Source organism: Pleurodeles waltl, chromosome 7, assembly GCF_031143425.1.
Source record: "Pleurodeles waltl isolate 20211129_DDA chromosome 7, aPleWal1.hap1.20221129, whole genome shotgun sequence".
Lineage (NCBI taxonomy): Eukaryota > Metazoa > Chordata > Amphibia > Caudata > Salamandridae > Pleurodeles > Pleurodeles waltl.
Genome location: NC_090446.1, coordinates 74836046 through 74863751, shown reverse-complemented (window position 1 = coordinate 74863751; position 27706 = coordinate 74836046). Strand labels below are relative to the sequence as shown.

General features: G+C 46.0%; 1 pseudogene; it reads right to left on the bottom strand.

Annotated features, from left to right (window-relative positions):
• LOC138246824 (epidermal differentiation-specific protein-like) lies at positions 1 to 26836 on the bottom strand (annotated as a pseudogene).
• Positions 26837 to 27706: the final 870 nt, after the last annotated feature.

The following is a 27706-nucleotide window of genomic DNA, read 5'->3' as shown; positions in this document are numbered from 1 at the left end:
TCAACTTATGGGAAGGGACTGCAGATCAATGCAGGCTTCTGTACCAGACTCACATCGGTATGTTCCAGTTTCGACATACGTTTTATTGGCCCGGATGATTTTCAGCTCCAACAGCACTGAGATTGTGACTTCTTTGCACAGGAAATTAACAGTCAGTTTTGTATGTGGCGGGGCCTTCTTCAGAATGCTCAACTCTGTTTTTTCTTCGTGGTGAATGCCTCAGTTTCACCTTTTGTCACTGTGAAGGTGTTGGACACATCTACCTCAATATTGACCACTCCTTACAAGGTAAAGGATGTCCCCACCTTGATTGATGTCTCATTGCTGAATTCGAAGCTATGGGAGATATATTTTTCAAACTCTTTGGAAGAATTGGTAGTGAACTACTGATCTACGTTTATGTTGTTGGTGTAAAGGTACTGATCTATCTGAACGTTTCTTTCACTCTGTACCTTTTTCTAGTTTCACAGAATTGTGGCTGTCACAGAGCATGTCCCAGCAAACAGGGGATACATTTGGGAGACTTGATCATTAAAACCGATATTGCAGTAATCTGGTAAATATTCACCTGCCCTGGCTACAATGCACCTGCCACCTCTGTTTACATCCTCATACAGAAGCCATGCTCCACTCTGGACCCTGTGAGAGCTCATCTTGTCATGCATGTTTGCAGACACTAGATTGGTCTCCTGAACCAAACCTTAAGCATTCTCCCTCGTCTAAGGCTACACACCGTCCCTCATAGTGTGGATGCTCATACAAGATCCAGGGCTGCCCGACGATCTTCACAGAGGAGGTGCAGTCATTGAAGCTTTCATTCACCAGATTTAGAACATCTGCAGTAAACGTCCTATTGAGTCCAACAAACAAACACCCGTTATAGATAGTGATTGAGTCCATGGTCAACAGCTATGGAGGTTTCAGTGTGGTCCCTATTTTGATGCTGTAACACAAATTAAAAAACAGTTATCAGTTAGTGGTGATAAAGCAGGATTTTATGCAAATTTGCAGCACAGTTATTTTTTTTCTCAAAAGAAAGCTTTCATCACCAAGATTGATGCATTCTGCTGTACATTTTGAACAATGGTTTTCAAGAATAGGAGCTTAATTTCCCAATAATTGCAGGACACCACGGATAAAGAAGTTTGCTGCTGCATTTTTTCAAGGTTCATTAGCAGTGAAGAACAGAACAAGCCCAAAAGGAACAGTCTGAAGAAGTCACTGGATGAGCCAGAATCTTTTGGCTTTGACACTGTAACAAAAACAAAAATGCTTCTACCTACTCATAACATAATCGCAGTATGTGTCAATAGCATTTTCATCTGCAGTCAATGTAATCTTGAAAATTACATAAAACAAAATTAGTTCAAATAATCATAACATGTCTCTGTTTTCTCCTCTCTCAAGCAGCGCAGAAGTAAGTGCAAGCTACTCTGGAGCACCAACATACTAAACTGTGTGTTAGTTAATAAAGTTGTATGAAATGGAAAGCGAACAAATATTCTATTAGAAAGCTCAGTAACTCAATCTTAGTTTGGCAAAGAAGAATACATCAACAATGTAAGGACCATAAAAGTACACAGAGAGAAAACATTCAATCAATATAACATCAATTCCAATAAACAGTAACATTCATAAAACATTCCATAAAAATATGTAATATAAATACACTACAAAGAATAAAACAGAACAGTCCTGAGCATAACACATCTGAGATACAGAGAGGATGCTGCACAAAGTTCCCCCAACCTACAGGACCCACGTTAACAAACAAAATGGGGAGATTTATACTTCAGGATATCTCTTTCTTATTCTCGGGGCGAGATTACAAAGTTTCCCATGGCAACACACATCTCCAACTTTTTTAGTTTTTGCAGCAATTCAAAAGCCACCCTATGAGAATTAGGGCCAGAAGTATCAAAATATTTTGCATTCATAAACGGTGCAAATCGGTAAATTTAACCGTTTGTGAATGCAAAATAACCTTTCACAATGTATGAAAGGCATTGAAGTCCCATTTTTAGGGAATCACAATGTTTTGCAATTCGCTAAAATTGCGATTCCAAATAGGGAATCACACTTTACAATCCCCTAAATAGGAAATCACAATTGGGGCATTCCAATTTGCGTTTCCCTATGCACATGTAATAAGAATTTCCTAAATGCGAATTGGTCATTTAGGAAATGCTATTAATATGAACTCCAAACTGATTGTAACCATGTGCAATTTTAAGAAATGCATTAAAAATTCATTTTTAAAGTGTCATGTAGCGCACACATGCCCCAGGGGCATTTACATGTGCACTTTTTTTTTGGTGGTGCATCAATGGGGGCCTTAGACCCTCGGCACGCTTGGTTTTGCATTTCCTAATTTGCAGCTTCCTAATAGGAAATCTCAAATTAGGAAATGCAAAACCATTCACACCTACGGGCATTGAGGCGCGTAGGAATGAATAGAGTCGCAAACCCTAATAGTGATTCCCTAAGAGCGATTGCGATTCTGTAGGAATCGCTATGAGAGAACCACTATTTTGTTACATAGCATTTTGCATTCCCTAAAGAGCGATTTCTTAAAATTCGCTATTTAGGGAATGCAAAATGTGATTTTGATACATCTTGCCCAAAGTATTCTCATAGGGGTCAGAAAACGTTTCTGCCATAGGCATACAGGGTGCAAAATGCAATAAAGTTCATTGTGCTCATGGAGGTCATTTAGGGATTGCCAGGGGTCGCTACTGCAACCCCTGGCTTGCCCCTTGTGACCCCTGGCACACGTTCACAAGACATGACTGCCTGGACAGTCAGGTCCGCAGAGACGGCTACTTTGGCTATTCGGTCCTGCAGGACTTCTTAGTAAGATTTTGATTCTCAGCCCACCTGGTATTGCTTGGGCATCTATTCTAAGGTAAGGAATCGGCAACTAGAAGTCTCTGTCAGATGAACAATTTACTTACCTTTGGTAATGATTTATCTCGTAGAGACATATTCTAGTTGCAGATTCCTTACTGACCCACCCATCCTTCCCACTTGCAAACTGATTTCTAGGCTCAGGAATTCCCCATTCAGGCCCTTAGCGCTGGCGCACCAATTCCAGTGTTATTCATGGCTCTGCGCTGTGAAAAGAAACTGACGTCAGCGAGCCTGGGTGGCACCTTTGTACGACTGCGACATCATCACGACACCACCCTGCAGATTCCTTTTTCCGACCCAATCCCTGGTGTTCTTCTGATTATTATGATCTCCCTAGGAAAGTCTATCGACCGACCCCTCTTACTCATAAACCAGTGAGTCACTTTGTTTCATTGGGCAGGATAGCTTTCCCTTGCGGTTGGTGTGAGCATAGCACACCTTTGAGGACTAAAACATAGGGCCAACACTCTTGGCAAGACTAAAGATCATCGATAGCAGTCTTGCATTCAGGACAGTGTCTGAGTTGAAATAGATGACCTGCTCCTGTCCAGGTAAGTTTAAAGAAAGGTGGTATGTAGCCTATGCATCTATCTATCTTACACTTCTTTGCCGCACACTTTGCATATGCATGACAAGATGATCACCATATCATGATCCTAGCACATCTCCTAAACTTCACATACAACCAACACTTCCCATGTATGCATTACAACATTACAACAAATCAACCAAGAACAACAAGTACAATAGTCTCCCACTCAATTACGAATGAGATGGTAAGTATTTGCAGAGCAAACATCTCTCTCATGTCTGTGTTCTTTACCTCGTACACTCACAAGTTCACAGTGATATGACTGAAAAACCTCACTGTACTACATCCATGAACCCTCAACTCTTCCCTGACAGGTCACACTATAAAGTGACACTATATAAACCATGCATTCAAATTGAGTAGTCATATAATATGTAAGTCAGTACAATGCAATTCCTTGCAGATATTAAGGTTTAGCCATGATCTCAATGTGTATATGAAAACTACCCGCCTTGGGGAAGTATATCTGCTTTTGGTGCTAACTTGTACCACAGCACACCCACGTTCCTCATCCTCCAAGAGTAGTTTGGAGAAATAAGCTATTATCCTACATCACAACTGTATTTATTGTCTTCCATCAGGTCCAGAAACCATATTATTTATTATATTTCTTTATATTATCTGTAGAGCACTTTATGCCACTGAAAGCTGCTGAGGTTGCAAAAGGAAACAGGGGGAGTCAAAACCTAAAAAATAGCCATATCTCCATTCTTGGTCAGAATGTGATATCAAATAGCGTAGGTTCTGATCTAGAGATGAATTTAGTCGGTAGGAGACAATATTCTGAGAATGAAAATGGAAGTCTTGCCATAGATGAACTTATGGAGAAGGAAAAAACCCTTGATCTGCACATGCATTGTCACTGGAATCCAAATATCATTGCTTAAAGAGGTATGTAGAATACACCAACCTGCTAGTTGCCATCAAAAGGTGACCCACAGCATTCTGGACAGTGTAAATGTCCTGTCAATTACAGAGGGAATTTGAGGTTCCATAATCCTGCGTAGATAAAACAAAGGCTTAATGTTCTGATGTGAGGAGATGGCCGTATGTAGCACTGTACAGGGGTTAGGCAGAAACAAAGAACTTCCTCTATGAGGACTTTTGATAGACCCAGGCCCATCAGGGAAGATAGGCCCCACTATTTGGGGATGCTAGAGAAGTTTGATTTGGCACCAGGCTACTTCTGAGTTACTAACTGGCAGATTCCCCAACAATATCCATGTAGGACTTAGGCCTAGATTTACTTAGAGTTTGTATCGCCCTTCTGCATGAAGAACACAATGGATTTTTTGGAATTTACAAAGCCATGCAAGGCATGATTTGCGTTACCTTGCTTAGCTTTGTAAAGAAATGTAACACAATGCATCTGCTTGCACTGCATTATTTTACATTTAAATTTGGGAAGTGTTCCATGGGTGAAGCATGGACCTTCAAATGCATCTACTCATGGATTTTGGCGCATTCCCAGATTTACTAAAGCTACTAAACTATGCACTATGTTGAAAGGGTGCCTGAGTTGCCACTAGGCAGCACACAGTACATATGGAGAATGTATGCTCTTTCACATTCACGCAATGCAGCACAGCAATTTTACTTGCTGCCCTGTGTTGCATGAATGATTAGTAAATATGCCACTCAGTCTATGAAAGCAGTGATGCATAAAGGATGGAAAGGGTTCATCACAGCCATGAAGAGCATATTCCTGTGTAGATGATGGACAGCTGGTCAAACTGTTTTGAAGCACTGTGGGTGACCCTTCACTATCCTGGAGGTATGGCCAGCCTTCAGCATTAGCACACAGCCATGCTACAGTGCATTATGAATTCCAGAAAAGAGCTCTAGAGCATTTAGCTGGAGCCTTAGGGAGCTGAACTGCCTACTTTAACTAAGGGGCTCAGCACTCAGTTTTTTCTGAACATATACATTAGCTGGTTTCTAGATACATCTTTCTACATAAGATGTTAAGAAAGACATTGGCTTTGCAACCTTATTTTAGGAAAACTGTTGTTAATTCTTTCATTTCCTGAATGCTAGATTAATGTAAATCTACGCTGCTCCAGGCTAGTGTCAGGGGCCCCTTGTGATGCCATAGTGTCCCTCCTGGTGTTCACGAGTTCCTTCAGCACCCCTACAATGGTGACCAGGGTGGTATTGATGGATTTGAGTTCCTCCCTGAACCCCAAATACTGTTCCTCCTGCAGCGGCTGGGTCTCCTGAAACTTTGCCAGTACCACTTGACTTGATTCACAAACTTCAAGTCATATGGCATTTGACTGCCAGGCTCATGCTAGTCTTAAGTAAAAGACATATTTATTTTTAGGGAAACGTCCTTAACAACGTGTCCTTAAGAATGCAGATGTTTCCCAAGCATGCATAACCACACTGACCTTAACAACACATGGCTTTTTCTGTGCCTTAACCACGCATGTGCTGAACTACGCCTATGCGTAGTTAAGGCACAGAAAAAAACATGCATTGTTCGGGAGAGGACACGGAGGATGTGAGGTAAGTGAGTCTGGGGCAGGGGGGGATTACGGGAATGGGGTCGGCGGGAGGTTTGTGATGGGCTATTTCTTTTTTTTTAAGGGGCTGGGGTGGGGGTTTGGGTATTTTTTTTAAGAGCTTAGGATGGAGGGGTTGGGCTATTTATTTTATATGGGCAGGAGTAGGGGGGTTGGGTATTTTATTTATTTAGGACTTAGGGTGGAGGTGGGGTAGTTTATTTTTAAATGGATGTGAGAAGGTTTAAAGAAGGATGGAAAGAGAGAAGAGGAAGAAGGATCGGGAGAGGATGCAGTGAGGTAAGTGGGGTTGGGGAAGGGTTGGGAGGTAGTTTTTAGCAGTAGGGTGAATTTAGGGCTTAGGGTTGGTGGAGAGTGTCGGGGTACTTTAGTTTTTAGGGGCAGGGGTATTTTTTTTTAGGGATCAGGGTGAGGGGGTCGGGGTAATTTAGTTTCTTTGGGACTTGGGTAGGGGGTTGGGATAGTTTTACTTAGGGCTTAGGGTGGGTGGGGGTCGAGGACGTTTACTTTTTAGGGGGAAGGTTTTAGGGCTCAGGACAGGTGGGGTGTTTAATTTTTAGGGGTGGAGGGGTTGGGGTAGGTTTTTTTATTAGGGCTCAGAGCGGGTGGGGAGTCGGGGTAGTTTACTTTTTAGGGGCAGGGGTCGGGCAGTTGAGATAGGTTTTTTAAGGCTCAGGGCAGGTAGTGGGGTGTCGGGTAGTTTACTTTTATGGGGTGGGGGTCAGGTTAGGTTTTTTTTTTTAGGATTCAGGGCGGGTGGGTCAGGGTTCTTTAGTTAATAGGGGTGGGGGCGGCGTTAAAATTGTTTTTTTAAAGGTTCATCAGGGTAGTTTGGGTGTTAAGAGTGGTGGTAGTTTTGGGCCTCAGGGCTGGTGGGGGATTGCATGACAGAACCACGCATGCTGTGTCACATGCGTTTCCACACATGCCTTTACTAAGCATGCTTTTACAATGGAATTCATTGTAAAGGCATGAGTGGTAAAGGCATGCGTGGAAACAATACATTTGTAGTTCCTACCGCGCTGTTAAGGCATCCATTGTTCAAACATGCGTAGTTCAATCATACAACCGTCTTTTTATCTTTCAGCCTTAAATGTGCTGCATTTTATGATGTGTGATGCAGGGTCGGCTTAGGACAGTGCGACCTGTGCACCCGCACCCGACCCGGTGCTGACTTTGGGAAAGGGCACTTTATTCACAAGTATATTATAGTTTTAAAAGCCCCTGCTGCAGCGTTCCTTGCAATTTTCAAGCAACAATAAAGAAAACAAGATAACTCTAGTGATTCATCTTCTGTCTGGAGAGAGTTCAGAGTTTTCTCTAGTGGAAGTTTTGAGGTAGAGGAGGGGGTTAATATGCCTCCTGCAAAGAACATGAAACAAAGTGCATATCATGCAAATAGGTCAGTGGATTACTGCTTTTATCAGAGAGTCTGTTGGACTTTTTTCCTTATGCAGAGTCATCCCCAGTCTTTTTGCCTCCTTCCTCCTGGTTTTTCTGACCTCTCGCTGTTGGCTCTAGGACTCTGAGCACTTTATCACTGCTGACCAGTGCTAGAGTGCAAGTGCTCTCCCATCTAAAGTTGTCATGATTGGCTTACACCTAATTGGCATATTTAATTTACTTGTGAGTCCCTTGTACAGTGGTATCTCTATACCCAGAGCCTGTAAATTAAATACTACTAGTGGGCCTGCAGCGCTGCTTGTGCCACCCACTGAAGTAGGCTTTCAAACCTGTCTCAGGCCTGCTAGCGAAGGGCCTGTGTGCACAGTTTTCTGCCACAGGGACCTGGCATCTAAATGTACTTGCCAGGCCCAGAACTCCCCTTTTACTACATGTAAGTCACCCCTAAGGTACGCCCAAGCTAGCCCTATGGGCAGGGTGCCATGTATGTAGAAGGCAGGACATGTGCCAGGTTGCGTGGCCAGTCCTGGTAGTGACAAACAGCCTAACTTGGTGTCTCACTGCTGTGAGTGCTGCCTTCTCATAGGATTGCATTAGAAATGCCCTACCTTATGTATAAGGTATATTGTCTGATTTATGAGGGGTAGCGTAGCGGTGTTTGGTATGGTTATGATGGTGGTAATAAATGCTGCTTACTGGTGTAGGTGTATTTTTTATTACTATTACAGAAATTCCACTTTTAGAAAGTGCGCATTTATCTGTGCTAATGACTCTGGTGTTTTGCAGCTTCACTCCAATCCACATCTGGGCAGACTGACATTTGTGGCTTTGTGCATACTTTTTAAACAGCCTGTACACAGGGAGGGTGGAGGTGTCACATAGGTGCATCTGCATACTGAATAGTCTTCCTGGGCTGAGAGAAGAGAGAGGCGGGGCACACCTACATTTGTAAAGGCTGCGTCCTGGCCTCACACAATAGGGTTGTTATCCCCCCACTGATGTTTGGAGCCTGTGCTAATGGAGAGAGGGGGCACTCCCAGAACCAGTTGTAACTGGCTGGAGCCTCCTCTCCCTACCATTGCAAAACATTGTAAGGACTGAGTACAAGTACAGTGGAATGTTCCCCACAGTTTGGAGACTCTTAATCATCTTTGAACTGGACACAGAAATGCTGGAAGGACAGGAACTGCCATGGACTACTGCTGCTGTGCTGACCTGTGACCTGCTTGGTCACTGAAGAGGACTTTTCACTTGCTGCATACTCCTTGTGCTGGCCTGTTTTTGGGCCCTCCACCTTTGGGCCTTTTCTTACAACTTTGCTCCTGAGGGGCAGGGTGCTGTGGCCCCTGACCCCTGCATTGACCCTGAAGCACGAGGGGTGCTTCACCGTGCTCAGGAGCTAAGCGCTTGGGAAAGCGCTCCTTTAGGGGATTTTCTCAGTGCTTAGAAGCGCTCCCCCTTGCTGGTGTTTCACGCTGTTAAAAGCGCTATTTCTTTGTTGCACGAAGAAATCACCGCTACTGCCCGGGGGACGTTGCTGCCCTGAGCGTGAGTGAGCGTGCTGTTCCGTGTCCCTGGGGCACCAGAAGAATCCTTTTACAGTACACATGGAGCACGAGCGCTCCTGTCGTACCCCCGGGGTGAAGCTTGCTCTCTGAAGCGCCTCAGGGGCACTGGCAGGCACCGACTTTGGTGCCTGCCCCCTTCCCGACGGCCGGACGGGCCGCCGAGTACTGTGGGAGCCGGTGGGCAGGGAAGGAAGCCTCTTCGGAGGCTCCCTTGCCCCACCAGTCCCCTTTCTGGATGACTTCTGCCGGGCAGGGGGAAGGGAAGCCTCACTGAAGGCTCCCCCTGCTTCCCCGACACCCCAGACTTCCTGGTGTGGCCCCGTGCGGGCCAATATTGGCATTGGTGGTCTCCCCCACAGCGGAGGGCCAGGACAGGCCCGGGGGAGACCCTAGGAGATCATGGGCACCTGGAGGGGCCCCTTACAAAATCGGGGGGGGGGTGCATGGCACCCCCCTCCTCTCCCATTACCTCGAGGATGTTGGCCCCCCTATGGAGGGCCAGTTGAGGCCTGGGTGCCCCCAGTGATCAAGGGTCCCCAGAGGGGCCCGTCCATAAAAGAGAGGAGGTGCGTGCCGCCCACCTCTGGCCCAAGGATAAGGGAGGCCCCCGTTTTTGCACAGAGGAGCACCGGGGCCCCATTTTCTCATTTTCTAGGCATTAGAAGTGCCCCATCAGAAAATCAGGTATTCCCTACTAGGAACTGTATACTTAATTCAGAGTTCTTTCTACAGACTTGAATTCATATATTGCCTACCTGTGTTTGATGCATTATATAGGTATGAATGTGTTCCTATCATGGGCATAACATACTAATATGTTTTGATGACTTGCCATATGTTTTCTAATGTTCCTACTATGGGCATTTATGATATTCTTATGACAAGTGTTGTGGTGTAAAACCGTGTTTCCTGACTACTGCTTATGTTGCAGAATATTGAGTAACCTGTGTGTTATATGTGACTACTGCTAGTTTGCAGAGTAACTGATGTGGAACGTTCTGACAACTGGTAAGGTAGCAGAATAGTACTGATATGTGATGTTTGGTCTAATAATTACGATGTGTACAATACAGTATATTTTTATATAATCTCGTGTTGTGCTTCCTTTGTGGTGGAGATAGTGCCTGACGTGTGTTGTGTGTGTTGTGCAAATGCTTTACACATTGCCTCTGGGATAGGCCTGACTGCTCGTGCCAAGCTACCAAGGGGGTGAGCAGGGGTTATCTTGGACGTGTAACTCTCTTGCTCTGACTAGAGTGGGTAGGTTCTGCTGGCTGAGGTGCATACCCTAGCCAACCAGAAACCCCATTTCTAACAGAGGCCCTTTTGTTGCTTACAGTTTATAACTTAAAATCCTAATATAGAATAGTAACCTACTATCATCAAAGAACTGCATGCATTCCTCAAGGTGTAGATTAGAGTGTTATTATATTGTTCCCGAGTTCTTTATTATCCTAATGTTGCAAAAAGGGTTCATTTGGGTATAAATCAGTTCTCATTATTAAAGAGAACCCCAACCATGAAAGTACATATTAAATTCTGAGTTTGTGCTTCTCTAGACTAAGCACTCTTTAACCATACAGCCTACCAGTATGGATGACACGTGTCCCCTACAACTTTTAGTGCTCTATCTTATCTAACATTTCTTATACACCGATTTACACCCTTACAATTGATTGTCTCAGTGTAATGTGTCTACGATGTTAAGTGCTCTGACACCCTACACCGAAATGAGTTGTGTGACAAAACTAATTAAATGCATCTGAGAGAGGTGGTTATGGAGACATGAGGGCACTATTAAAGGGTGGTAGAAAGGGAATCAGCGGCAGAGGTGGTCACTGGGGGTGGGCCAACAAGCATTGTCAAACAGGGTGCCACCAGCGGTAAGGCCGGCATTGGTGTAATCTTTTCAAGGCTTTGTTTATGGCATGTCATGTCTACGTCTGCTGGACCTGGGTTTATTCAAAATCTTGCTCCTCCTTCTCCTGCAGGGAAACCTAGGTCCTATTCTCACTGCTTACTCAACATTCAACAGTTTATCAAGACCAGAAGTGAAGGACGTTTCTTTTCTGTGCTTTCCTCCAATGCTTTGAATGCTGCACCACCAGACATTAGGAGTACATTCAGTCACCTGAAGATATGAAGAAACTCAAGGCATTTAAGGATTGAGGGATTTCCTAAATTCGGATTTCTATATACTTCTCTTTGTCAGAGTTTTGTTTAGTTAAGCAGCAGAATACCCAGTTTAACAATAGCTGTAGCACTATAAAAGTAATAAGAAAAATAAAAAATTTTTTTTTAAATATTTAATAAATTAATAGAGAACATAAATCACTATGGGGTCTAGATGTTAATGCAAGATTGGAAGGAAATTACTCAAATGGGTCTTTATGCCATCCCAGATGGTACCAGCTGTCGGTAAAGAGTTCCACAAAGAGCACCGATAGTCTGGATGGATTTTCCCCAAGCCCTTTTTCTTGTGATCTTGTTAGACACCAACAGATACTCACTGATTGATCTCTGATGTCATTCAGAAATCAGGCTTTGTTTTAAATAAGGAGAGGCTTTACCACTGTTTTGTGTGCTGTTCTTAAATGTGATTCAGGTGGCAACCAGGAGCCAGAGGAAGTCCTGTGAGGCATGAAAGATACTGGCTTTCTTAGCTGAACAATGAACTGTTCCCACTGTAATGTTTTACAGACTTTGCAATTTGCTGACATTGACCTGTGAACTTCCTTCCTCCTAGGCATTGCCATTATAGCATTGTAGCACCATTAAAGGCTCACAGAATGGTTGATCCTCTCCCAATACAAAGATGGTGCATCTTTCTAAGATATGAAGATGATAATTGTATGATTGTTCAATCTGGCTTTCTTTCATAAATACTCATCCAAAAAAGAGCGATCACATCTTTTTACCAGCTTTTTATTGTAACCCAACATTAAATAGTGAGGCTTTAGTGCTCTAGCCGATGAACTGATGAGCAGGAACTCAGTTTGAAAAATATTAAAGCTCCGGTGTCTCTCAGTCATTCATTGCTTAATAGTGGTGAACACTTCGGTGTAGGCTCTAACTCCATTCAGGCACGTTACCAGAATGTCATGGCCTAAATATTGCCTCACAAGTGTATTGTTCGTTCAACATTGTTTATGAAAATATAGCCCCATTGGAGTCAATAACGGAAATATACAGTCAATGGAGCTATATTTCTGTAAATAACATTTAAACCATAATTCTCATGCCGGGTCATATTACTGTCGTCGTTATTCTGACATACAGCCTATTCTTTGAGTAACTTTTTTTTTTTTTTAAGATACTTTATTAACATTTTATTCTCGTACATTGACAATACAAATAGAAAGTACACAATTGAAAGCATCAGATATTTCCATTAGATGTTATACTGTTCCGATTTGTTTAAAACATCTGTAAAATGACTAAACAGTATTTATTCTTGCGTGCTTTCAGTTTATATAACTTCTTAACCAGTTTCCTGTGGAACTATATACATGATGGTGATTAACATGGGGTAAGTGTCGGTTTTAGGGTGGAGCTAAGTCCGAGTGCCCTGTGAGTGCAGACCTCCTGTGTCTCACTCACTTTAATTTGTACCTGTTGGGGGATTACTTTTTATCTAGTGGGTGGGTGCGCTGAGGTGTCGTCTTGGCCAGTCCGGGACAAGGTGAACTACACCAGGCGAGTACTGCCTCCCTCGACCACTTTTTACTTGGCGTGGGAGATCCTCGAACTGTTTGTCAGCAGTCAGTGTTGCGTTTTAGTGTAAGTGTCGGCTCTACCGTTCCTAGCTAGTGGGCATCCTGGCTAATCCTGGTGCATTTCTTCTCCGCTATCTCGGTGTTCCCACCTTTCTAAGATTTCCTCCCATAGGGGGGCGATGGGTTTCTGGCGCAGCCCCTTCATTTTTTCATGTCCCAGGACCTGCAGCTCGTCTCTAGCCCACCTCGTGACTTCGCGATGCCATACCTCTAATGGGGGGCATCCGGGAGATTACCATCCCAGCGTAATTTGTCTCCTGTAAAGTGCTAATGCCAAATCTAAGAATCGGGCAGCTACAGTCCCCACCGCTAGTCCCGAACGGAGATCCAGCAGGCACAGCGATGGGGTCTGCGCCAATCTGACTCCCAACGGTTTCTCCAGTTCACGCAAGACCTCCTCCCAGGACCGCCAGATTGCCGGGCAGAGCCATGTCCAGGTCTGCATCCGGCTCATTGCATCTAGTACATGTTCTGGAGTCGCCCCCATAGATAATGTTTAGCCTATGCGGTGTGAGATACGTTCTATGCAAGTAATTAAATTGTATGTACCTCAATCGTGTGTTACTAGATACTTTCCTAGGACATGCAAGGACTCTCTTCCACTCTGCCTCTGTCAGGGTACTCTCTAGTGTCTTTTCCCACCTCTCTCGTAACGACTGAAGGGGGGTCAGTGTGCACTCATTCTGGGTCCTGTACAACTTAGTGACCAGGTGGGTATCCTCGCCCAGGGTCAGGAGGAGATGCAAGATGTTGTGTGTCTCCGGTTCTGCATTAATCGTACCCCAGTGTGTCTTGATACGGTGAGTCAGATGCTGATAAGATAAGAACTGCCCAGTCGGTACGTTATTCCTTTCAGTTAAGTCTGTGAATGATCTCAATACTCCGTGAGGAACCAGGAAAGATTAGACCCCCACCCAGGGTCTCCTTCCCAGCGGTGGAGGGACACCCTTGTCCTCAAGGTCAGTTTAGCAGGGAGTTCACAAATCAGACGGAGTCACCAACTGGAGGAATAAAGAGAAGTTCATTACATGGATTATAGCTCAAGCTAATACAGAGTCCCAGGACAGTCAAGTGACTATCCTACGGAGGCTGCCCCTTCACTCTGGGGCACCCAACCTTATATACACACAAAACTGCTTAGTCAGAGGACAGCTACACCCCTAGCGCATTCAAGGTCCTCTACGGCCTTCAGAATATTTCAGGGATACACGTGTGGAGGGAGAAGGTACAGATGCAGCTGGCAGGAGGTGGCAACGACCTGTACAAACTTGTTCTGGCAGTTACTGATTAAGCACGACAATTCTCGGAACTGTAATTGGAAAAAGTAATATGGCAGCGATAAGCAGATTGCAGCCCAAGGCTGCGAGCACAAGGTCAATCATCAAAATTCAGGAGGTTTGTCGAGCACATGGCAACATAATAAAGATAAACAGATGCCTAGCAGCTATGGTGTATGATTAACTTTATGTACATTTTCTCAATCCCTCCTTTTGCCATTGTGAGGCAAGTTTGAACGTCATTCAGTGTCTATGTTAATGGACATAAGGTATTTTATCTCCTGCTCAAGGGACAGCATACTCGTGTGTTGAGGAGGGCGAGCAGGCCAGGGGGCAAGGGATGCCATACAGCAACTGCACAAAGCAGGTAGGCACTGTACACAAAGACAACAGGTGAGGAATACAGCAGCAAGCACAAAAAGGAATATTAGTATCTTCCAACCCCATTGAGAAATCAAGCCCCAAAACCAGTCGGTCAAGGACCATGTTCCTTTGTCTTGGTGTATTGTGGAAGCTATCATGTGCAACCTTTGAATAGCTTTATACACTGAAGGGGCATTGTCTGGTATATAAATGCAGCAGCTCGATCTGATCAAAGTACAAACTCCACCACAGTCTGCCAAGATAATGTCAAGAACCATTCTATTTTGAAGAGTAACAAGGCGGTCAGCAGTGTGTTCTGCAGTGATGTTACTCAGAGCTCCTGCTGTTTCATTTATTGCTGCTTCCACAACTCGTGTGAGATGTCTGATATCCCTACTGTTCATCATAGGGCCCCAAAATGGAAGGACTCCTTTAAAGTAGTCCAATGCTTCTTGTGCTGAGGTATCTTCTGCAGATATTACCCCTCTCCGAGTCCTGTGGTGTTGAGGGCCAGCTGTGTAAGTTGGTGGTAGTAACCAAGCAATGTAACACGTGCCAGTCCAGGTGGGTACTAAGGAGGTGTAGGCATTATTACCACAAACAAAATACGAGTTTCGCGATGGTATCATAGTAGGCCAATTAGTTCCATTCAACATTACTGTAGCATTACAGTTACTGGCACCTACACTTCTATTACCACTTTTCTGAAAACAAAGTGGAGCCTTGACCTGTGTTACAAAAAATCTTCGGCCAATCCGGGGTCTGGTATTAAAGGATAAAAAATATATGTCAGTAGACCTATTTCGTCGGTCAGCATATTCTGACTTTTCTTCATTTGTTCCATAAACTCTCGTTCCAGTGGGCCAGCATAACCTGTATAGGTGGGTGACTATAGTCCGGAATTAGTAACATCCATTTAGGTAGCCCAAATGGCTGATAGTTCATACTGGGCGCTGCAGGAGCCATCAAAAAAAAAGGGAATTAAATATATGGCAACCTTCTTTGCACGGAACTCGGTAGCAAGCCACATATCCAACAATTTGTTCTATTTACAGCCAGCTGATGTTGATGTAACATAGATATGAAGGTATTGTTTTCATATTCCTTACGTCGTCCTTCCTCATGGGGTGGTAAGGAAACATGGCTGTGTTCTGGAGGCAGTGGCGTAGTTGGTGAGACCTCTGAGTCAGAATCATGTATTACCCACCCAATGCAGGACAGAAGTACCAAAAAGAGTATTGGTATGGTGAGACAAGCGATACGTGGGCCCAATAGTATTTTTAAATTACTTATTTTCTTCTTTTTCCTCTTGTCTTCTTCTATAACATCCATTTCTCTTTATTGCTTGTCCCACTAGCAGTTCAGTTCAACCTAGGTGCTACCCGTGACTGGTGGTTGCTTCACTGTGGGGTGATTCCAGCAGTCCTATTGACACACTCTGGTCCACCCCGACAGTCAAAATCATGGCCCTGCAGCTATCGTCAGACTTAATACAGGGGACAAGCAATCAGTTCATTGTTAATTTTCTTATTTTCGTGGGCGGAAATTGTATCTTGTGGACTGTGGTATGGTATGGTCAGGAAACAATTGTTCAGTGTGACCAAAATCTGAGGGAACCTCCTGCAGCACACTGTCGTTCTGTTTTTTATCACTCCGCGTAGTGTTTCTGAAATGGTCCTCAGTCGTCGGGTGGTCACCACTTTTTATTTCATCAGAGGGTACGAGTAGGGGTACTTTCTTACAGTGGGATGCATGTATCCAATTCTTAGCTCCCTCGACTTTAACTGCTGTTCGAGTAGCAAGGAGGACCTGTCGCAGACCTTTCCATCGAGGTTTAAGACTCTTTTTCCGCTGGAAATTCTTTGTGAGGACCCAGTCTCCAGGTAGTATCTTGTGGCCTGGATCAGAGGATACAGATGGAAGTGCTTCACGCACCTGTTGGTGAATAGAACGCAAAGAATTAGTGAGTTCATTTAAATAGTCCATCAAAACAGGATGTTCTAGTTCTGAGTACTTGTGAGGTCGAGGGACCCCCCAGACATTTGCTGGCCTTCCCATCACTATCTCATGGGGTGACAACCCTGATCTAGAGTGAGGCGTCATCCTGACAGATATTAAAGCCAGGGGCAACGCGTCCGGCCACCGTATACCGCGTTCTGCGCATATCTTTGACATCTTCAATTTAAGTGTGCCATTATATTTTTCAACTAGTCCTGCTGACTGGGGTTGGTTAGCTGCATGAAACTTCTGGCGGAGGCCCAACCCTTCACACACCCTTTTCATCACCTGCCCTACAAAATGACTCCCATTATCTGACCAGACACACCTTGGGACCCGAAACCGTGAGAAGAACTCCTTCAGAAGTACCTTTGCGGTGGTAAGGGCAGTATTATCTTTAGTAGGGTAGGCTTCTACCCTCTTACTAAACATACATACCACAACTAAGACATATTTCAAGTTGTTACACCTTTCCATCTCAATATAATCCATTAGTAGTACTTCAAAGGGATACGTTGGTAGTGAAAAATGCCCAGCAGGGACTGAGGCACCCTTCCCTATGTTATGTTGTAAACAAATCATGCAGGATTGAACCAGTTGGTCAGCTACTCTTCTGATATTTTTATTAGACCAAACCGGATCAAGCAAATCACAAATACTTTTTGCACTAACGTGTGCAGGACCATGGGCCATAGTCACTACTGGCAGAACGAATGTATCGGGTAACATCCATCTTTCCCTCTGTGACAGATCTGTCCAGCACAGCGTATTTTCATCTAACTTGGCCTTCCATTCTTCCCATTCCTTTCTCTCCTGTTCAGTTGCCTCATCCTGTATCTTCCTGACACTCTCTACCGTGTTCCCAAATATTTCATGGGGACGAACCTTCTCTGTACTATCTACCACATACATGTGTCCTGTCTTTGCATACGCTGTATCTTTTGCTGTCTGATCGGCTATGGCGTTGCCCTGTCCAGTTTCATCTGTCACCTTTTTGTGTGCACTACACTTCATGATATCCATTGTTTTGGGCAACGCCAGGGCAGAAAGTAAGTTAGTTATAAGGGTCCCATGTTGAATACGTGTCCCATGTGAAGTGAGGAATCCTCGTTCTGCCCACAAGCGACCAAAATTGTGTGCTACGCCAAATGCATACTGACTGTCCGTGTAAACATTCACATTAAGTCCTTTACTTAACTCACAGGCTCGTGTTAGAGCTATTAATTCTGCGGCCTGAGCAGAGTTGTGTGGCATTCTAGCTGTTTCAACTAACATGGTAGCTGTTGTAACTGCATAGGCTGCAGAGGTAGTGCCATCAGGTAGCTTGATGCATGAGCCATCTACGTATAATATGCCATCAGGGTCTCTCAGTGGAGTGTCCTGTAAGTCCACTCTCCCTTTTGTTTCATCCTCCGTCCGGAGAATGCAGTCATGTATGTCATCATAAGAATCTTCAGTTTTTTCAGTAATTGGCAATAAAGTGGCAGGATTGAGCTTGTTACACCTTTTTAATGTTATATAACTAGCTAAAAGTGTCAGTTCATAAGTAGTTAATCGTGCATTATTAAGATGCTGTGTTTTTGTTTTGTTCAATAATGCGTCAACAGTGTGTGGGACCAACAGGGTGCGGGTGAATCCATGACTATCCCGGCCGACTGGCGCACTGCGACCACTGCAGCGGCTACTGCCCGTAGACAGCTCGGGAGTGCACGGGCCACTGGATCCAGTAGGGCCGAAAAATAAGCACAGGGGCGTTGTTTGCCGCCATGCTCCTGGGTTAACACTGATAGAGAACATCCATTTCTCTCGCTCACATATAACTGAAAATCTTTACGATAATCAGGTGTACCCAGTACAGGTGCTGTGCAGAGTGTATTTTTCAATTCATCAAAACCAAACTGAAAATCTTCATTCCATTCAATCTTTTCAGGACAATCTTTGTGGGTGAGATGCAAAAATGGTTTTATCAAAAGAGAATAATTAGGAATCCATTGACGACAGAAGGAGGTAATACCTATAAAGGCCCTAACGTCTCTCTGTGTCCTTGGAACCGGTATGTCTCATATATCTTGTATTCTCTCAGCCGTTAACGCATGTCCCTCCTTAGACAGGAGGTGTCCTAGGTATATAACCTCCTGTCTACAATATTGCAATTTGGAGAGGGAGACCTTATGGTGATGGTGTGCAAGATGTTTCAATAAGGCTACAGTATCTGTTTCACAATTTTGTTCTGAAGTGGATGCTATTAAAAGGTCATCCACATATTGAACCAGCGTCGAGGAGCAAGGAAAAACAAGGGCATCTAATTGACCCTTGAGGGCCTGGCTAAAAATGCTAGGCGATTCAGTATAGCCTTGTGGAGCGCGACAGAACCGGAAACTGCGACCACCCAGTGAAAACCCAAAGATGTGTCTACTATCTGAATGAATGGGAATGCTAAAGAATGCATTCTTAAGATCGATAACAGAGAACCAAGTAGCGGAGGCAGGTATCATTGTTAATAATGTCGTAATGTCAGGAACAACAGGGAACTGGGGTATTACAATCTTATTGACCGCCCGTAAATCAATAACAAATCGGAGTCCTGGAGACGCGGTGCCATCAGATAATTTTTTATGAACAGGAAGGACAGGACTGTTACAATCATTACCACGCGTTTCTTCAATGACACCCAAATCAATCAACTGGGTCACAATATTTTTGAGTTGTTGTTAAATGTGTTGGGATAATTTGTATTGGGGAAGTCGAGGCAATTTGGCATTGGCTTTCAAGCGTATGACATTCAGTGGTATGTCCAGACATCCAACATCGTCCTTATGTGTGGCCCATGAAATGTCTGGCAAATCTCGAAGTTCGGGTGGAAGTGGTTTTAACGAAAATTGTGACGGGGAAATATTTGGACCTAGAGTGACATGAACTCCATCCGGAGAGCAATAAATGGTGGCGTACAATTTCTTTCATAAGTCCAAACCCAATAAATTCTCAATACAGGACGAAGTAAGAATGAGAGGGGAGCTAATAGTGTAAGGACCTATAGCAACATGCAGCGGCTGGGAGATGGGGTTAGCCACCGGAACACCAGAAAAACCCATAGAGACGTTAATATTGCCAGACAGATGGACACCTTGGACCTCTTCCCGTTTAACAGACCTTTTGGTGGCCCCAGTGTCTACCAAAAAATCATGTGAAGTACCGTCTAATTGTACCTCAATGTGAGGGCCATTCTGCCTAACAGGAATAGAAACTGGTCCCACCCCCCTCTGTCGAAGGCTGTCCTAGTCAAAGGAGGACCCCTGACCTTCATACGCATCATAATCATCATTAAAATATTGACGCTGGGATGAAGCATCAAAATAATTCGGGTGGGGGGTACTGTGGGACCGCGGAGAGGCCTGCTGGCGGGGTCTGTCTGCAAGACCAGACCTACTGCGTGGTCTGTTGTCCTGTCGCAGTGGGGGCATGGGACGGCCTGTAGAGTTGTCCTTATTGGGGCAGTCATTCTTCCAGTGGCCCTCCTGCTTGCAATAGGCGCACTGATTGTAGGAGAGGGAAGAACGGGGAGGGCGTTGGGACTGCCTTCTGTCATTGGGAGGTCCTTGTGACCTTGATCTGGACTGCTGTTGACGGGGCTGAGGGTAGGCCTGCTGAAATAACACCTTCGTTTTCAACTCCTTCGTTTTTTTCTCATTCTTTTCTTGTTCTTCTATCTCCTTGTTCTCATAATATTGTGCCATTGTCAGTATTCCAGTGGCAGTAGAGACTGGCCACGTACTTTCACACAATTTCAATTATCCCTTTATGTCTGGTAATAAATTGTCCACAAATTTGTCAACAAAGAGTCTTATCCCCCCTTCAGTAGTCATGTCTTTGCCGCTGTAATCAGAAAAGACACCCTCAAACCTTTTATAAAAGTCTGAAACACCCTTGTCCTTTTTCTGTTTACAGGCGGCCAATTTATCCCAATTTATCCTGTGTGGTGCAAGTATGGTCTTCATTAAATCCAAAATACGCACAGGGAGAGCCAATATAAGTGGGTCTGGTTTCGCTCCCCCAACCCTGTCCCTTTCTGCTGCTTGTAATTGGTCCCACGTGCCCCCTAGTTCAGCATGGTCGTGCCTCCGTACTTTTGACCATACTTCCTGCGGGACTACTGCTGCCATTAACATGTCAATATCGGACAACGTCATAGTACAGGATTCAAGAATTTGTTGCAATTCTTTATAATATTCTGCAGGGTTCTTACGGGGGTCAGGTAAGGCGGCTTTTAGGGTATATGTTTCAGATCTTTTCCATGGGGTGTGTACCCACATTTGTTGAAAATGCCCTGCGGTAATAACTTGGCCAGCGTCATCCGTCACCGGTTCTCGCCAAACCGGCGGAACCTCTCTCTTGGGAAACATGGATGCCTTTACAGAAGGAGTACACATCCACAGGCGGTCCCTATATGCGAGGAGAGTAACAACATAATCATGTAGACCAGAACCAAACAGCAGTCCAGTAAAGGCGCGTTTTCGGAGGTCCATCAGTCCCGCTGGAGCTGAGGAACCATCATCCTCATATTCTTGTATTATAATGTTGCACATAAGGGTGGCTTCATGTAACTGAACTAAACTATCCCATTGTTTCATAGTGTGGACAATGTCCCTGACCCCATAGTCATTCCAATTAGTCATCCACCTCCGTGTCATTTCTTCAATGACATCTTCCTCTTGTGAATTAGAGAACAAGTGTCCGCGCAGGGTGCGCTTTCGCGGGGTCATGGGATGGGGGGGTATGTGTGGTGTCTGAACAGGAGTCAGGGGTGGGCCAAACGGGGGCCAGTCAAGGGGTGGGTACAGTCGGGCGGGGTGTATCCTCTATAGGTCTGGTGACAGGAGGGCTGGTGGTGGGTCGCGGAGCACTCGCCTGAGATCCAACCGGGGGTGGCACAATAGGGTCACCTGGTGCAGGTTGAGGATGTAGTGTAGGATATATTGGTGGAGTATATAACGGGGGTTTATCTAACATATCGTTTAAAAGGGGGTCTTCCTCTTGTGGCTTATCCACTACTGTCCTGGAAGGGTAACACTTATCAGTTTGTAAGTGAAGCCTTCGGTCATGTTCTAAAATTTTCTGTTGATGTTCAGCTACGTCAGAGTCATATACCTTTTCAGTCACAGTCCTGGTCTTATGTCTCTATAATTCTTTCTCTGCCTTCCTACGTCTTTGGTCTGCTTCTTTCTGCCAAGTCCGTAGTGAATCAAACATCCCTGGTCTACTTTTTGTTACAAACAAACGTTCCTGTAAATAGTCTAATTTATCTTTATCAAATGTCCCATGAATAGGCCATTGCAAATCAGAACTACCTTTGGTTCTTTTTCTCCATATATCAGACCAGATAATCGGACCTCTGCCATATTTAACATATATATATCATGATTTGGAGTCCCGGCCGGAGGAGCGGGCATGTTTCCTCCAGACGGGAGTCCGTACTGCAAAGACAACAACACAATTTCCTAAAACAACTGAACACTGGTATTCTTCCAGTATTTTTTAAAAAAAAATTCTTACACCTGTGGTTTGAATACACCAAATGAGTGGCAAATATGCCTTTTGCTTCCTATATACTTAAATGACAACTGAGGTCAGTCTTACCACTGACATCGATCTTTGCAAAGAGCGATAGAAACCGTACAATACTCACAGATCTATTTTTAGACAGGAATCTTTCAATTCCCGTCCTTACCTGACACTTCTGTTATAGTCCAACAGTTGGGGACTCCAGTAGTTCACGGAAAACAGAGACCTGAATTCAGACAGCGCCAGGAGAAGTCGAGCCGGCTGGAAGACACACAGTGGAGATCCGCAGGTCCACGACAAAGAACGAAGCTCAGAATCTGGTGTGGGGTGCCTGCCTTGGAAATCCAATCGTGAGTCCTCCGTCACCTGGTCGGTCCCCTGGATGCCTGACTCAAGTCCCTGTTCGGGCGCCAACTGAGGGACCAGGAAAGATTAGACCCCCACCCAGGGTCCTCTTCCCAGCGGTGGAGGGACACCCTTGTCCTCAGGGTCAGTTTAGCAGGGAGTTCACAAATCAGACGGAGTCACCAACTGGAGGAATAAAGAGAAGTTCATTACATGGATTATAGCTTGAGCTAATACAGAGTCCTAGGACAGTCAAGTGACTATCCTACGGAGGCTGCCCCTTCACTCTGGGGCACCCAACCTTATATACACACAAAACTGCTTAGTCAGAGGACAACTCCACCCCTAGCGCATTCAAGCTCCTCTGCTATGGCCTTCAGAATATTTCAGGGATACACGTGTGGTGGGAGAAGGTACAGATGCAGCTGGCAGGAGGTGGCAACGACCTGTACAAACTTGTTCTGGCAGTTACTGATTAAGCACAACAATTCTCTGAACTGTAATTGGAAAAAGTAATATGGCAGTGATAAGCAGATTGCAGCCCAAGGCTGTGAGCACAAGGTCAATCATCAAAGTTCAGGAGGTTTGTCGAGCACATGGCAACATAATGAAGATAAACAGATGCCTAGCAGCTATGGTGTATGATTAACTTTATGTACATTTTCTCATCCGTTCTGGAAAAAGTCACGAGAGTCTTCACCCCTTTACTCGTTCAGGTCCCCAGGCCACCGCTAGTCATTGACCCGTCCAACGGGTGGAGTACCAGCCACTCCAAAGGAAGAGCCGGGGAGTATGCTGCCCCTATTCCCACTCGGCGTGAACATCGCTTCCAGTAATCTATTGGAATTTTCAGCAGGATACTTTCCTCTTTACGTGTTCCCGCTCGGGTAATCATATGTATGAGTATCCAGTTTTCATCTTTCACTCAGCTAACTGTGTATCTATCTATACGGCCTCCCCCTGCGAACCATCTAGCAATCCACTGTAACTGACAGGCTAAGTAATGAGATTCGAAATCCGGAACACTGAGGCCCCCGTGAGCCTCACAGGACAGGAAGCGAGGCACGCCTGCCGCCTCCATCCCATAGAAGATCTTTGAGTAGCGTGTTTAACTCGTGGAACCATGTTGAGGCGACCGTTACCGGTAAGTTGGTAAAGAAGTAAAGGAGGCATGGGAGCATAATCATCTTTGACAGGGAAATCCTAGCTGATATGGTCAGTCTTAGGGATCTCCAAAATCTCACCGAGGACCGGAGTGCGCAGAGTGCCTTACCTATGTTACCCTCGTGTAGGTCTCTCAGGTCATGGAACACTTGGATGCCCAGGTATTTAAAGGTGCGAGGAGCCCACACCACATCCTCAGGGCATGTTGATGGGCGCTTTCCGCCCGTTCTCAGTGGGAAGACAAAGGTCTTACCTCTGTTCAAACGCAGTCCCGAGAGGGTTCCAAAGTTGTCCAATTCCTCCAATGCCCAGGGTAATCCTGTCTCACCACCCCTCAAATATATTAGGATATCGTCTGCGTAGAGTGAGATTATATTTTCAGTCTGTCCCCACTCTACCCCTCTGCCCGACCCAGTTGAACGGAGCCGGTCGGCCAGGGGTTCGATAGCTAGGGCAAATAATAGTGGGGACAGAGGACATCCCTGTCTAGTGCCCCTATGAACTGGGTATGCTTCCGAGACCGATCTTCCGGTCTTCACTCTTGCCAAAGGGGATGCATATAACAGATCTACCCAACGTACCCAGTTTGTTCCCAGTCTCATTCGGAGCATCACTGTCTGCAAAAAGTCCCATCTCCGCAAGTCGAATGCCTTCTCGAAGTCTATTGCTAGGAGGGTTGCCCCGGGAGGTTTCTCAGTGTGTGGCATGTGCAAGATGGAAAACAGGCGTCTTAAATTCAAGGAGGTGTTCCGTGCCGGAATAAATCCATTTTGGTCTTGGTGTATTAGACTGGGGACATGGCGGAGGATCCGATTGGCCATGAGTTTACTGAGAAATTTAAAGTCACAATTTAGAATTGATAATGGGCGAAAGTCAGTCACTGAGAGCTCGCCTGTGTCCCACTTGGGCAGGGGGACTACTAGCACCTCTCTCTTATTGAGTTGGGAAGAAGGCCCTGTTGGAATGCCTCTGTGAATATCTCTACCAGTCTGGGAGCTAGTAGTGTCGAGTTCTTTTTATAGAAGTCTATCGGTAGACCATCGGTGCCTGGGGTTTTCCCGGCCGCTAGTTGTGATATGGCGTCCTGCACCTCTTCTGGAGTCACCGGGCCCCCCAGACTGTCCCTATCGCTATCCGTCATTGTAGATGGTGGTAGTGGGTGTAAATATGCCTGGACCTGCTCTAACCCCATCGTATTTGGTTGCCTGTATAGAAAGGTGTAGTACTCTTGGAAGGCCCCATTAACTTCTTCAGGTGTACATTTAAGCTTCCCCTCCATATCTCGCACATTCACTATGGGTGTCCCCTCGCCTCCTGGCCTCACCAGCCACGCCAGCATTTTCCCAGATCTACCCTCTTCTGCTTGCACCGAGGCCCAATATCTCTGCGCGCTATGGAACCTCAACTGCTATTCAATTCCTGGAATGCGAAGACCATGCCTCCTTTAGTCTATCCCCCATTGTTCCTGTACCATTACTGTTCTTTTCTTCTTCGTGAATGATCTTTTCTAACTCAACCAGTTCCCTTTCTAGTGTGCGCTGGATTCCGGCCGTCTGACTCATACAGTGGCCTCTCACTGCCACTTTAAGGGTTTCCCACTCTATGCCACTTGACGACGCAGACCAAGTATTAAAAGTGATATGGTCTGTGAGATAGGAACGGAGTGTCTCTCGATATGCTTAATCCTCTAAGGCAGCTGGTCGTAACCTCCATAACGGGATGGGGGCCTGTCCTCAGTTGCCTTCCATATGAGTAATAAGGGGTTATGATCGGACAGGGTGCACCCTAAGTATTCAGTGTGACTTACATTCTGTGCAACCTTTGCGGAACATAGAATCCTGTATATCCTGGTGTGTAATCGGTGCAGGCTAGAGTAATATGAATAGTCCCTGTCTGTCGGATGTTGAGCACGCCAGGCATCAGTCAGTCCCCAACCCAGCATCCATTCCCGTGAGTGATTGGCTATTTTATGTGTTACTGCCCCCTTAAGTGGCGGAGAGGAGGGGTCCATGTCCACATCTACTACACTATTAAAATCTCCTCCGATGAACAGCTCTTCCCCACACTGACGCGTAAGATGACCAGACAGTCGCTGCAAAAAGGGGATCTGTTCCTGGTTAGAGGCGTATATACTGCATAAGGTAATTGGGACTCCATGGAGGAGGCCCCCACTATCACAAATCTGCCCTCTTGGTCAATATTGGTGGATTTAACTTCAAAAGGAACCCCCGCCCTTATCCACACCAGTGCTCCCCTGGCATAGGCTAAATATTTAGTGGTGAAGATCTGACCCCTCCATCTACGCCTCAGTTTGTCTATTTCAGTAGCGGTGAGATGAGTTTCCTGCAATAGAGCGACATGCACCCCCTCCGTCTCAAGTACGAGAGCACCCGATGCTTCTTAGAGGGCGAACCCATACCCCTAATGTTCCAAGTCAGGAAGGAATAGTTAGCCATTTCGGGGTGTGGTAAACAGACCAATTCCCTCCTTCCCTCCAGCGCCAGGACTCCTCCCCCCTCTCGTTGAGCTTAATGCGGATAATTCGTAACCCCAGTGTCACCATCAAAGAACTAAGTTGTAAACCCCAACGCCCAAACCCCAGAGCACCTCTCAAACTGTAGGTTGCCCAGCAAACATTGCAACAATGCAGTAATAACAACAAGTCAATTAGAGTTCTCGCCATTCTGATTTGAGTGGTCGAGAAACCAGTAGAGGGGGTGGTTGCGAGGTTGTCGAGGCATCTTCAGCAAAGTTCCTAGCTCCCCCGGGGCTGGGTTGGGAGATATTTAGGCCAGGTCATCAGCCGTTTGGGGAGTCACCCTAGGAGCATCTCCGGTATAGCTGGAGCCCTCCTCTGAGGACACAGACGCCCTATCCGAGTCCTTTGCACTATTGTCTGGCGAGGGCACACTCCCACACACGGAGGCCGCCGCGACAAGAGCCTCCTTTTTTGCCAGCTCTTTTTGGGCCTTGGTTGGCTCCGTTGGTGGCTGTTGCGCTGCCTTTTCCGTCCTCTGTGGTCCGTGCGAGCAGCCCGTTCACCCCGGCCGCTGCGGAGTGAGTACTGGATTCCTGCCTCACGGAGGGTCTTCTTCACAGTCAAGAATGAGGCACGTTTCAGCTGGACCTCCAAAGTGAAGTCGAGGAACAGCGTCACCTCTCCATTTTCCACCTCGAAGGGCCCAGCTTCTCTGGCTCTCCGGAGCAGGTAGTCTCTGTCCCTATAGTGCATTAACTTCGCTACCACCACTCGCGGTGGCCTCCCCGGCGCCAGGAGTCTTGAGGGGACTCGTGCGCCCTCTCCAGTGAGAAAAAGGGCGTAAGGTGATCCGGTGCCACGACCGTGCGCAGCCATCCTTCAAGGAACTCCACCATGTCGGACCCCTCTGCGCCCTCCGGGAGGCCCACCACCCAAATGTTGTTCCTACGGTTCCTACCTTCTGCATCTTCAACATGGCGCTCTAGGCGGTGTACGCGGTCTGTCAGATGCAGAACTTATGCTGTGAGGTTTTCGTGCTTCGGAGTGAGTTCTGATATCGTTGTTTCTGTTTCTTTCACTCTGTCTGCCAATTTGTGGTGGTCTGCCCTCAGCAACCCCAGCTCCACTGCCACTTGGTTAATGTCCTGCCGTAAAGTGGTTTTGTGTGTCTTCGATGGCCCCTAGGATCTTCTCGAGGGTTGCCTGTACTGTTGGTTGCGTGAGATCTCCCATGGTCTCTTTTTGGTATGCGTTAGTAGGGTTACGATGCAGTGCTTTACTTCTGGTCTTGCCCTTGGTAGACATTCGGGACCCGTATCGCTGCGAGCTAGGTGTCGAACAGAGCGGTGGGCTATTCACCGTTGGGGTACAGGTGTGCTTTTTCTCCCCTCAAGCACAGTTTGTCTATGCTGCTACCACGGGTCCGTTTTCGGTCGGAACTGGATGAGTTATTTAGCAGGGGGAAGGATCCAGGAAGGCACATGAATCCGAAGAAGACAACAGCTTTGTGTTGAGTTGTGCAAGATTAGGTTTCAGTTAGTACACTCAGTCAGTAGAGCCCATACAGGGTTTTGGATTGCAGGTAGTCCTTGCGTTAAGCACTGGTCACAGGACTCACCACAGCTCTCCCCCCCCGGCCCCGGCCACGCCCAGCCCCCGTGGGCCCGCATTGTTCAATTCCCTGCGGGTGCACTCCTTAGTGCCGTATCCTTCCCGGGCACCGCATCCAGGCCCAGCGTTGGAGGT